Below are 13,924 nucleotides of genomic sequence, written 5' to 3' on the forward strand. Positions count from 1 at the left end.
ATCTTCTGCCTGATGGAAGGATCTGGAAGAAGGCAAAGCCTGGGTGGGAGGGGTCTCTGAAGATGCTGCCTGCCTTCCTGAGGCAGTGGGAGGTGTAGACAGAATCAATGTGGGGTGAGAAGCTTGTGTGATGCATTGGGCTGAGTTCACAACACTCTGCAGTTTCTTGCGATCTTGGACCGAGCAGTTGCCATACCAGGCTGTGATGCAGCCGGATAGGATGCTCTCTCTGGCACATCTGCAGAGGTTTGTGAGAGTCGATGCAGACATGCCAAATTTATTTAGCTTCCTTGGAAGTAGAGATGTTGTTGGGCTTTCTTGACTGTTGCATCAACGTGAGTGGACCAGGACAGACCGTTGGTGATGGTGACCCCCAGGAACTTAAAGCTATCGACCGTCTCCACTTCGGAGCCATTGATGCAGACGGGAGTGTGTGTCGTGCTGCGCTTCCTGAAGTCGATGAGCAGTTCCTTGGTCTTTCAAACATTTAGAGAGAGGTTGTTTTCGGTACACCATGCAACCAAGTGAACTATCTCCCTTCTGTAGTCCGATTCGTCGTTATTTGAGCTACAACCCACCACAGTCGTATCATCTACAAACTTATAGATTGAATTGGAGTTGAATCTTGCCACACAGTCGTGTGTGTGTATAGGGAGTACAGTAGAGGACTGAGCACAGATCCTTGCGGGGCCCTGGTGTTGAGGACTATTGTGGAGGAGGTGCTGTTACCTATCCTGACAGATTGTGGTCTGTTGGTGAGGAAGTCAAGAATCCTGCTGCACAGAGGGGCAAAAAGAGTTTGTGGACAAATTGAATTGCTCTACTGAAGGCACAAACGTTAGGTGGCTTCCTTCTGTTCTGTATCAAAGAAAAATACAGCATAGGAACAGCCCCTTCAGCCCTCCAAGCCTGCGCCAACCATAGTACCTGCCTAAACTAAAACCGTCTGCACGTACGGAGTCCGTATCCTTCCATTCCCACCCTAGTCATATATTTGTCTAGATGTCCCTTAAATGCCATTCACCTCCCCAGGCAGGGCGTTCCATATATTTACCACCCTCTGTGTAAAAGAAAACTTGCCTCGCACATCTGTTCTAAACTTTACCCCATGCACTTTAAACCGATGCCCCCTAGTACTTGACTCTCCCACCCAAGGAAAGAGCATCTGATTATCCACTCTATCCATGCCACTCATAATCGTGTAGACCTCTATCAAGTTGCCTCTCAACCTCTGTCGTTCCAGTGAGAACAGACCGAGTTTATCTCACCTCTCATCATAGCTAATGCTCTCTATACTGGGCAACATCCCAGTAAACCGCTAACGTACCCTCTCCAAACCATCCACATCCTTCTGGTAGTGTGGCGACCAGAATTGTGTACACTATTCCAAATTAGGTCTAACCAAGGTCCTGTACAGACTTGCCAATACGACTGATGAAGGCCAGCATGCCGTATGTTGTCTTGATCACCTTATCCACGTGTGTTGTCACTTCCAGTGATTGGTGGACTTGCATGTCCAGATCTCTCTGCCTGTCAGTACTCCCAAGAGTTCTACCATTTATTGTGTAATTTCTACATACATTGGACCTTCCAAAGTGCATTACCTCACACTTGTCTGGATTAAACTCCACCTGCCATCTCCGCCCAAGACTCCAACCAGTTTATATCCTGCTGTATCCTCTGACAATCCTTCACTATCTGCAATCCACCAATTTTTGGATCGTCTGCGAATTTACTAATCAAACCAGCTACATTTTCTTCCAATCATTTATATACACCACGAACAACAAAGGTCCCAGAACTGATCCCTGTGGAACGTCGCTAGTCACAACCTTCCATTCAAAAAAGCACTCTTCTACTGCTACCCTCTGTCTTCTATGCCCAAGCCAGTTCTGTATCCAACTTCCCAGCTCTCCTCTGATCGCAGAGTTGTGGCAGAATGATTGTAGGCTAAGCTTTTTGAAGGTCATCTGAATGATTTTTGTGTTTTGTGTTTAATTTTGTTTATTTTTAACCAACCTGTCACATTGTAAACTTTGCATCACATTTGTCTCTCTTCATCTGTGGAAAATGTTTAGTCCAGATATATATGCAGTGGAGATACATGACTTGGCACTAGCTGGAAGATTTTATACAGTATATTACTCTGAATATTGAGAGCCTTAACAGCATTTCACGCTTCACATGCATTGAATTCTTTGAAGTGTAGGCAGATACAGCAACTCGCTTAACAACTGCAAGGTCCCACAGTCTGCAGTGAAATGAAAGACCAATTAATTAATGGCATTGGCTGAGGGAGTAATATTGGCACGGATTCCTGAATCCGCTTTCTACCAGTTGGTTGTTTGTCCATCCGAAGAAGCAGAGGTAGCCTTGGTTCACAGAATCGATATTTTCTTCTCTTTGCCAGCAAGCACAGGTGCATCCTACAGCATTTAGTTAGAATAATGTTTTGGGTTTTAAGGTAACCCCATCATCTTGAATGGCTGCAGCCTGTGTGGTGGCTGTGCTCCCTTTGTGGTGTTTAGGTGGGAGTTCCAGGACTTTGACTCAGCGACCATAAAGGAATGGCAATTGTATCCCACGTTAATTTGGAAATATGGAGGTTGTGGTGTTCCCATGCACACCCTGTCCTTGTCCTCGCAGATGCAGGATGCTGATTGGCCAGACGGGGTTGTGTAATAGATGTCATTAACTGGTTACAAGTAATCTGTCTAATACTGCAACCCTTGGTATTATCCATCTCTTCAATGAGAGACTTATTGTGTCAGTGAGATCCACAGAAGTCATTATTCTCTGATGCTGCAGTTCAGAGACTTTGGGAGTTGACAGGTTGAAACTATTTCAATAACTAAATCTCTCATGGATCTAGCATTGCCGTGCAGTTGGCATAAAACAAGTATTTTTGCTTCTGCTTTAAACCTTTATCCTGAACCTGACAGGAAGTGAGGAAGCCTGCAATTGCTGTGAAATGAGATGGCGTTCAAGAAATTGAACAGAACAATGGCCTTCAGGGAAAACTCATTGATCTGCGTCACGGCAGCAAATCCATTCCACCGATCGATTGGTGAGCAAGTCCAGAATCCCAATTTTTCTTTTTTTATTCACTTATGGGATGTGGGCGTCCCTGGTTAGGCCAGCATTTATTGCTCATCCCTAGTTGCCCTTCAGAAGGTGGTGGGGAGTTGCCTACTTGAACCACTGCAGTCCTTGGGATGTAGATCCACCCACTGTGCTGTTGGGGAGGGAGTTCTAGGATGTTGCCCCAGTGACCGTGAAGGAGCAGCGATATATTTCCAAGTCAGGGTGGTGAGTGACTTGGAGTGGACTCTACGGGCGGTGGGGTTCCCAGGTACCTGCTGCTCTTGTCCTTCTAGATGGTAGTGAATTAGATGCTACCATGGCAGCACGGTAGCATAGTGGTTAGCACAGTTGCTTCACAGCTCCAGGGTCCCAGGTTCGATTCTCAGCTGGGTCACTGTCTGTACAGAGTCTGCACGTTCTCCCCGTGTCTGTGTGGGTTTCCTCTGGGTGCTCCGGTTTCCTCCCACAGTCCAAAGATGTGCGGGTTAGGTGGATTGACCATGCTAACTTTTTTGGACACCAAGGGCAACTTAAGTGGGGGTTACGGGGATAGGGTAGATATGTGGGCTTGAGTAGGGTGCTCTTTGTAAGGGCCGGTGCAGCCTCGATGGGCCGAATGGCCTCCTTCTACGCTGTAAATTTTGTGATTGTGGGTTTGGACGGTGCTGTCTAAGGAACCTTGGTGAGTTACTGCACTGCACCTTGTTTTTTTTTTTATTAAATATTTTATTGAAAATTTTTGGTCAACCAACACAGTACATTGTGCATCCTTTACACAATATTATAACAACACAAATAACAATGACCTATTTTATAAACAAAAAATGAATAAATAATAAATCACAAAAATGAAAACTAGCCCTAATTGGCAACTGCCTTATCACAAGAAACACTCTCCAAAAATATAATTTAACAGTCCAATATATAATTATCTGTAGCAACGACCTATACATACTATACAGTATATATTAACAACCCTGAGAGTCCTTCTGGTTCCTCCTCCTCCCCCCCCCCCCCCCCCCCCCACCCCCCCGATCCTGGGCTGCTGCTGCTGCCTTCTTTTTCCCATTCCGTCTATCTTTCTGCGAGGTATTCGACGAACGGTTGCCACCGCCTGGTGAACCCTTGAGCCGACCCCCTTAGGACGAACTTAATCCGCTCTAGCTTTATAAACCCCGCCATGTCATTTATCCAGGTCTCACCCCCGGGGGCTTGGCTTCTTTCCACATTAGCAATATCCTGCGCCGGGCTACTAGGGACGCAAAGGCCAAAACATCGGCCTCTCTCGCCTCCTGCACTCCCGGCTCTTGTGCAACCCCAAATGTAGCCAACCCCCAGCTTGGTTCGACCCGGACTCCTACTACTTTTGAAAGCACCTTTGTCACCCCCATCCAAAACCTCTGTAGTGCCGGGCATGACCAAAACATATGGGTATGATTCGCTGGGCTTCTCGAGCACCTCGCACACCTATCCTCCACCCCAAAAAATTTACTGAGCCGTGCTCCAGTTATATGTGCCCTGTGTAATACCTTAAACTGAATCAGGCTTAGCCTGGCACACGAGGACGACGAGTTTACCCTGCTTAGGGCATCTGCCCACAGCCCCTCCTCGATCTCCTCCCCCAGCTCTTCTTCCCATTTCCCTTTTAGTTCATCTACCATAGTCTCCCCTTCGTCCCTCATTTCCCTATATATATCTGACACCTTACCATCCCCCACCCATGTCTTTGAGATCACTCTGTCCTGCACCTCTTGTGTCGGGAGCTGCGGGAATTCCCTCACCTGTTGCCTCGCAAAAGCCCTCAGTTGCATATACATGAATGCATTCCCTTGGGGCAACCCATATTTCTCGGTCAGCGCTCCCAGACTCGCGAACTTCCCATCCACAAACAGATCTTTCAGTTGCGTTATTCCTGCTCTTTGCCACATTCCATATCCCCCATCCATTCCCCCCGGGGCAAACCTATGGTTGTTTCTTATCGGGGACCCCCCCAAGGCTCCAGTCTTTCCCCTATGCCGTCTCCACTGTCCCCAAATCTTCAGTGTAGCCACCACCACCGGGCTTGTGGTGTAGTTCCTCGGTGAGAACAGCAATGGGGCTGTCACCATAGCCTGTAGGCTAGTCCCCCTACAGGACGCCCTCTCTAATCTCTTCCACGCCGCTCCCTCCTCCTCTCCCATCCACTTACTCACCATTGAAATATTAGCGGCCCAATAATACTCACTTAGGCTCGGTAGTGCCAGCCCCCCCCTATCCCTGCTACGCTGTAAGAATCCCTTCCTCACTCTCGGGGTCTTCCCGGCCCACACAAAACCCATGATGCTCTTTTCAATCCTTTTAAAAAAAGCCTTCGTGATCACCATCGGGAGGCACTGAAACACAAAGAGGAATCTCGGGAGGACCACCATCTTAACCGCCTGCACCCTCCCTGCCATTGACAGGGATACCATATCCCATCTCTTGAAATCCTCCTCCATCTGTTCCACCAACCGCGTTAAATTTAACCTATGCAATGTGCCCCAATTCTTAGCTATCTGGATCCCCAGGTAACGAAAGTCCCTTGTTACCTTCCTCAGCGGTAGGTCCTCTATTTCTCTACTCTGCTCCCCTGGATGCACCACAAACAACTCACTTTTCCCCATGTTCAATTTATACCCTGAAAAATCCCCAAACTCCCCAAGTATCCGCATTATTTCTGGCATCCCCTCCGCCGGGTCCGCCACGTATAGTAGCAAATCGTCCGCATACAAAGATACCCGGTGCTCTTCTCCTCCCCTAAGTACTCCCCTCCACTTCTTGGAACCCCTCAACGCTATCGCCAGGGGCTCAATCGCCAGTGCAAACAGTAATGGGGACAGAGGGCATCCCTGCCTTGTCCCTCTATGGAGCCGAAAATATGCAGATCCCCGTCCATTCGTGACCATGCTCGCCACTGGGGCCCTATACAACAGCTGCACCCATCTAACATACCCCTCTCCAAAACCAAATCTCCTCAACACCTCCCACAAATAATCCCACTCCACTCTATCAAATGCTTTCTCGGCATCCATCGCCACTACTATCTCCGTTTCTCCCTCTGGTGGGGCCATCATCATTACCCCTAACAACCTCCGTATATTCGTGTTCAGCTGTCTCCCCTTCACAAACCCAGTTTGGTCCTCGTGGACCACCCCCGGGACACATTCCTCTATTCTCATTGCCATTACCTTGGCCAGGACCTTGGCATCTCCATTTAGGAGGGAAATAGGTCTATAGGACCCGCATTGTAGCGGGTCCTTTTCCTTCTTTAAGAGAAGCGATATCGTTGCTTTAGACATAGTCGGGGGCAGTTGTCCCCTTTCCTTTGCCTCATTAAAGGTCCTCGTCAGTACCGGGGCGAGCAAGTCCACATATTTTCTATAGAATTCGACTGGGAATCCATCCGGTCCCGGGGCCTTTCCCGCCTGCATGCTCCTAATTCCTTTCACCACTTCTTCTACCTCGATCTGTGCTCCCAGTCCCACCCTTTCCTGCTTTTCCACCTTGGGAAATTCCAGCCGATCCAAGAAGCCCATCATTCTCTCCCTCCCATCCGGGGGTTGAGCTTCATGTAATTTTTTATAAAATGTCTTGAACACTCCATTCACTCTCTCCGCTCCCCGCTCCATCTCTCCTTCCTCATCCCTCACTCCCCCTATTTCCCTCGCTGCTCCCCTTTTCCTCAATTGGTGTGCCAGCAACCTGCTCGCCTTCTCCCCATATTCGTACTGTACACCCTGTGCCTTCCTCCATTGTGCCTCCGCAGTGCCTGTAGTCAGCAAGTCAAATTCTACATGTAGCCTTTGCCTTTCCCTGTACAGTCCCTCCTCCGGTGCTTCCGCATATTGTCTGTCCACCCTCAAAAGTTCTTGCAGCAACCACTCCCGTTCCTTACTCTCCTGCTTCCCTTTATGTGCCCTTATTGATATCAGCTCCCCTCTAACCACCGCCTTCAACGCCTCCCAGACCACTCCCACCTGGACCTCCCCATTATCATTGAGTTCCAAGTACTTTTCAATGCACCCCCTCACCCTTAGACACACCCCCTCATCTGCCATTAGTCCCATGTCCATTCTCCAGGGTGGGCGCCCTCCTGTTTCCTCCCCTATCTCCAAGTCCACCCAGTGTGGAGCGTGATCCGAAATGGCTATAGCCGTATACTCCGTTCCCCTCACCTTCGGGATCAATGCCCTACCCAGCACAAAAAAGTCTATTCGCGAGTAGACTTTATGGACATAGGAGAAAAACGAGAACTCCTTACTCCTAGGTCTGCTAAATCTCCACGGGTCTACACCTCCCATCTGCTCCATAAAATCTTTAAGCACCTTGGCTGCTGCCGGCCTCCTTCCAGTCCTGGACTTCGACCTATCCAGCCTGGTTCCAACACCGTATTAAAATCTCCCCCCATTATCAGCTTTCCCATCTCTAGGTCCGGAATGCGTCCTAGCATCCGCCTCATAAAATTGGCATCATCCCAGTTCGGGGCATATACGTTTACCAAAACCACCGTCTCCCCCTGTAGTTTGCCACTCACCATCACGTATCTGCCCCCGTTATCAGCCACTATAGTCTTTGCCTCGAACATTACCCGCTTCCCCACTAATATAGCCACCCTCCTGTTTTTCGCATCTAGCCCCGAATGGAACACCTGCCCCACCCATCCTTTGCGTAGCCTAACCTGGTCTATCAGTTTCAGGTGCGTTTCCTGTAACATAACCACATCTGCCTTAAGTTTCTTAAGGTGTGCGAGTACCCGTGCCCTCTTTATCGGCCCGTTCAGCCCTCTCACGTTCCACGTGATCAGCCGAGTTGGGGGGCTTCCTACCCCCCCCCTTGTCGATTAGCCATCACCTTTTTCCAGCTCCTCACCCAGTTCCCACGCAGCTGTATCTCCCCCAGGCGGTGCCCCCCCCGCCCATCCTCTCCCATACCAGCTCCCCCCTCTCCCCAGCAGCAGCAACCCAGTAATTCCCCCCTCCCACCCCCCCCCCGCTAGATCCCCCGCTAGCGTAATTACTCCCCCCATGTTGCTCCCAGAAGTCAGCAAACTCTGGCTGACCTCGGCTTCCCCCTGTGACCTCGGCTCGCACTGTGCGACGCCCCCTCCTTCCTGCTTCTCTATTCCCGCCATGATTATCATAGCGCGGGAACCAAGCCCGCGCTTCTCCCTCGGCCCCGCCCCCAATGGCCAACGCCCCATCTCCTCCACCTCCCCTCCTCCCCCCATCACCACCTGTGGGAGAGAGAAAAGTTACCACATCGCAGGATTAGTACATAAAACCCCTCTTTGCCCCCCACATTCGCCCCACCACTTTGTTCGAACGTTCTTTTTAATAACCCGCTCATTCCAGTTTTTCTTCCACAATAAAAGTCCACGCTTCATCCGCCGTCTCAAAGTAGTGGTGCCTCCCTCGATATGTGACCCACAGTCTTGCCGGTTGCAGCATTCCAAATTTTATCTTTTTATGAAGCACCGCCTTGGCCCGATTAAAGCTCGCCCTCCTTCTCGCCACCTCCGCACTCCAGTCTTGATAAACGCGGATCACCGCGTTCTCCCATTTACTGCTCCGAGTTTTCTTCGCCCATCTAAGGACCATTTCTCTATCCTTAAAACGGAGGAATCTCACCACTATGGCTCTGGGAATTTCTCCTGCTCTCGGTCCTCGCGCCATCACTCGGTATGCTCCCTCCACCTCCAACGGACCCGCCGGGGCCTCCGCTCCCATTAACGAGTGCAGCATCGTGCTCACATATGCCCCGACGTCCGCTCCCTCCACACCTTCAGGAAGACCAAGAATCCTCAGGTTGTTTCTCCTTGCGTTGTTTTCCAGTGCCTCCAACCTTTCCACACATCGTTTCTGATGTGCCTCCTGCGTCTCCGTCTTCACCACCAGGCCCTGTATATCGTCCTCATTCTCGGCTGCCTTTGCCTTCACGACCCGAAGCTCCCGCTCCTGGGTCTTTTGTTCCAACTTTAGCCCTTCGATCGCCTGTAGTATCGGGGCCAACAGCTCTTTCTTCATTTCCTTTTTGATCTCTTCCACACAGCATTTCAAGAACTCTTGTTGTTCAGGGCCCCATATGAGACTGCCACCTTCCGCCGCCATCTTGGTTTCTGCTTGCCTTCCTTGCCGTTGTTCCAAAGGATCCGCTGCAATCCGGCCACTTTCCTCTCCTTTTTCCATCCGTGTCCAGGGGGAACACCCTTCTGGTTTACCGCACGGTGTTTTTAGCCGTTAAAATTGCCGTTGGGGCTCCTATCAAGAGCCCTAAAGTCCGTTCCACCGGGAGCTGCCGAAACGTGCGACTTAGCTGGTCATCGCCGCACCCGGAAGTCCTAGGGTTAATTTTTAAAAGATTAGAACGAGTATAGGTTAAGTAAAAAGTGGATCTGTTTGGGAGAGCTCGCAGAGAGTCGCCTCGCTCCGGCGCCATCTTGGAAAGAAGCTGTTTTTGAATCTGTTGTTGCGCGTTCTCAGACTTTTGTATCTCCTGCCCATTAGAAGAAGTTGGAACAGTGAGTAAGCTGGGTGGGAGGGGCATTTGATTATGTTGCCTGCTTTCCCAAGGCAGTGGGAGGAGTAGACAGGGTTAGTGGGTGGGAGGCAGGTTCGTGTGATGGACTGGGCTGTGTTCACGACTCTGAAGTTTCTTACGGTCTTGGGCCGAGCAATTGCCATACTGGGCTGTGATGCAGCCAGATGTGATGCTTTCTATGGTGCACCTGTAAAAGGTAGTAAGTGGAATTTGAAGCTGTCAACCACCTCCATCTCGGCCCCGTTGATGCAGTATGTAAATACTTTGTTTCCTGAAGTCAATGACCAGCTCTTTAGTTTTGCTGGCATTGAGGGATAGATTGTTGTCGCTGCACCACTCCACTAGGTTCTCTATCTCCCTCCTGTATTCTGACTCTCGTTGTTCGAGATCCGATCCACTACGATCGTGTCGTCAGCAAACCTGCAGATGGAGTTGGATCCAAATTTTGCCACGCGGTCGTAGGTGTATAGTCAGTGTAGTAGGGGGCTAAGTGCGCAGCCTTGTGGGACCCCGGTATTGAGAACTATCGTGGAGGAGGTGGTGGTGTTCATTCTTACTGATTGTGGTCTATGGGTCAGGAAGTCGAGGATCCAGTTGCAGAGTATCATAGAATTTACAGTGCAGAAGGAGGCCATTCGGCCCATCCAGTCTGCGCCGGCTCTTGGAAAGAGCACCCTACCCAAGGTCAGCACCTCCACCCTATCCCCATAACCCAGTAACCCCACCCAACACTAAGGGCAATTTTAGACACTAAGGGCAATTTATCATGGCCAATCCACCTCACCTGCACATCTTTGGACTGTGGGAGGAAACCGGAGCACCCGGAGGAAACCCATGCAGACACGGGGAGGATGTGCAGACTCCGCACAGACAGTGAACCAAGCCGGAATTGAACCTGGGACCCTGGAGCTGTGAAGCAATTGTGCTATCCACAATGCTACCGTGCTGCCCCAATGAGTGAGGAGCCAAATCCTAAGCTTAGGAGCTTTGAAATGACCTTGGCTGGGATTATGGTGTTGAAGGTGGAGCTGTCGTTAATAAATAGTCTGATGTAGACGTCCTTGTTGTCCTCACAAGGACTGTGCAGTGGTGGTCACTTCTATCGATACTGTCATGGACAGATGCATCTGCAGCAGGCAGGTTGGTGGGGTTGAAGTCGAGCATGTTTCTCCCTCTTGTTGGGTCCCTTGCCACCTGCCGCAGTCCCAGTATAGCAGCTGTGTGCTTTCGGCCCCGGCCTGCTCCGTCTGTGGTGGTATTACCGAGCCACTCTTCGTGATGGACATACTGGCCTTTCTCCCAGTGAGCCAGAGCAGACACAGCCAGAGTGAGGTAGCAAAGAGTGAGTTTGGGAATTTGAATCTAGGTGGGAATTTAATCAAATCAGTAAGTCCGCTCCTTTTAAATTTAATCAGGAGATTAAATTAATTTAAATTAACCTAGAATTGTGCAGTGTAGGTTAACAAGGGCTGCCCCACCCACTCTCATAACTGGTTGGCAGTTAAGTGTCAGTCACTTTAAATCTACTTTGATCTAAAAGCAGGTGGGGGAGGGGAGTCAACTCAGGCCAATTTAAAAAGAGCAACTTGTAAACTCACTCCCAGTGAGCCAGAGAAGAGAGAGCCAGAGTGAGACAGCATAGAGTGAGTTTGGGAATTTGAATCTAGGTGGGAATTCAAAGCAGGGTGGGGAGGAAGTGCTTTTCATCCCTGGTAAGTAGTTTTTTGGTTTTCTTTTTCTTTTCATTGGTATATTTATTTATTTTTTCTTCTTTGTTTTTTTTTTGGGGGAAATTGTAGTTGTTGAAATTAACCGAAAGTTTAAGACATGGCAGGAGATCTGAGACCCGTGTCATGCTCCTCGTGTGCGATGTGGGAGTTCAGGGACACGTCCACTGTCCCTGGCTCCTTCACGTGCAAGAAGTGTGTCCAGTTGCAGCTCCTGTTAGACCGCTTGACGGCTCTGGGGCTGCGGATGGACTCACTTTGGAGCATCCGCAATGCTGACGACATCGTGGATAGCACGTTTAGCGAGTTGGTCACACCGCAGGTGAAAGGTACCGAGGGAGATAGAAAATGGGTGACCAAACGACAGAGCAAGAGTAGGAAGGCAGTGCAGGTGTCCCCTGTGGTCATCTCCCTGCAAAACAGATATACCGCTTTGGATAATGTTGAGGGAGATGGCTCACCAGGGGAAGGCAGCAGCAGCAGCCAGGTTCATGGCACCGTGGCTGGCTCTGCTGCACAGCTGGGCAGGAAGAAGAATGGCAGGGCTATAGTGATAGGGGACTCAATCGTAAGGGGAATAGACAGGTGGTTCTGCGGGCGCAATCGAGACTCCAGGATGGTATGTTGCCTCCCTGGTGCAAGGGTCAAGGATGTCTCCGAGCGGCTGCAGGACATTCTGGGGGAGGGGGAGAGGTGAACAGCCAGCTGTCGTGGTGCACATAGGCACCAACGATATAGGTAAAAAACGGGACAAGGTCCTACAAGCTGAATTCAGGGAGTTACGAGTTAAACTAAAAAGTAGGACCTCGAAGGTAGTAATCTCAGGATTGCTACCAGTGCCACAAGCTAGTCAGAGTAGGAATGTCAGGATAGATGGGATGAATGCGTGGCTCGAGAGATGGTGCAAGAGGGAGGGGTTCAAATTCCTGGGGCATTGGAAACGGTTCTGGGGAGGTGGGACCAGTACAAACCGGACGGTCTGCACCTGGGCACGACTGGAACCGATGTCCTGGGGGTGGTGTTTGCTAGAGCTGTTGAGGAGGGTTTAAACTAATGTGGCAGGGGGATGGGAACCGATGCAGGAAGTTGGAAGGTAGTAAAACAGGGGGAAAGTGTAAGGCAGAGAAGCCATAGTCAAAAATCAAAAAGGGCGACAGTACAAGGTACAGTGACTGAGGGGAGCTCAGTGAATAGGACCAGGAATACTAAAAGGAATAAAACTGGAAGTAAAAACATTAATGGTAAGCGACGCGACAGGTTGTTCCATGAAGATATGGGTTCAACGACAAGGAAAATTAGGGGAAAAGTTAAGAGAAAATATAATTTAGGAGAGGTTACTGATTGAGGTGTTAAGATTCAGAATGGAGGTAAAGAAACCAACATAAGTGTACTTTACCTGAATGCCCATAGTATTCGGAATAAGGTAAATGAGTTGATGGCGCAAATCATCGTGAATGACTATGATTTAGTGGCCATTACTGAAACATGGTTAAAGGATGGTCAAGACTGGGAGTTAAATATCCGAGGGTATCAAACTATTCGGAAGGACAGAGTGGGTGGTAAGGGAGGTGGTGTAGCTCTGTTAATTAAGGATGACATCCGGGCAATAGTAAGGGATGACATCGGTGCTATGGAGGATAAGGTTGAATCCATTTGGGTGGAAATCAGGAATAGTAAGGCGAAAAAGTCACTGATCGGAGTAGTCTATAGACCACCAAATAGTAACATTATGGTGGGGCAGGCAACAAACGAAGAAATAACTGATACATGTAGAAATGGTACAGCAGTTATCATGGGGGATTTTAATCTACATGTCGATTGGTTTAACCAGGTCGGTCAAGGCAGCCTTGAGGAGGAGTTTATAGAATGTATCCACGATAGTTTCCTTGAACAGTATGTAATGGAACCTACGAGGGAACAAGCGGTCCTAGATCTGGTCCTGTGTAATGAGACAGGATTGATTCAGGATCTCATAGTTAGGGATCCTCTCGGAAGGAGCGATCACAATATAGTGGAATTTAAAATACAGATGGAGGGTGAGAAAGTTAAATAAAACACTAGTGTTTTGTGCTTAAACAAAGGAGATTACAATGGGATGAGAGAAGAACTAGCTAAGATAGACTGGGAGCAAAGACTTCATGGTGGAAAAGTGGAGAACCTTCCAAGCGATTTTTCACAGTGCTCGCAAAGGTTTACACCAACAAAAAGGAAGGACGGTAGAAGGAGGGAAAATTGACCGTGGATATCTAAGGAAATAAGGGAGAGTATCAAATTGAAGGAAAAAGCATACAAAGTAGCAAAGATTAGTGGGAGACTAGAGGACTGGGAAATCTTTAGGGGGCAACAGAAAGCTACTAAAAAAGCTATAAAAAAGAGTAAGATAGATTATGAGAGTAAACTTGCTCAGAATATAAAAACAGATCGTAAAAGTTTCTACAAATATATAAAACAAAAAAGAGTGGCTAAGGTAAATATTGGTCCTTTAGAGGATGAGAAGGGAGAATTAATAATGGGGTTGAGGAAATGGCTGAGGAACTGAACAGGTTTTTTGGGTCGGT

At 49.1% G+C, this 13,924-nt stretch overlaps 1 protein-coding gene across 10 annotated transcripts in view; it reads left to right on the forward strand.

Moving 5' to 3' along the window:
* morf4l1 (mortality factor 4 like 1) overlaps positions 1-13,924 on the forward strand; it is a 100,020-nt gene that overhangs the window by 50,404 nt on the left and 35,692 nt on the right. The gene's annotated exons all lie outside the window — the stretch shown is intronic.

This window comes from Scyliorhinus torazame, chromosome 12 (assembly GCF_047496885.1).
Source record: "Scyliorhinus torazame isolate Kashiwa2021f chromosome 12, sScyTor2.1, whole genome shotgun sequence".
NCBI classification, from domain to species: Eukaryota; Metazoa; Chordata; class Chondrichthyes; order Carcharhiniformes; family Scyliorhinidae; genus Scyliorhinus; species Scyliorhinus torazame.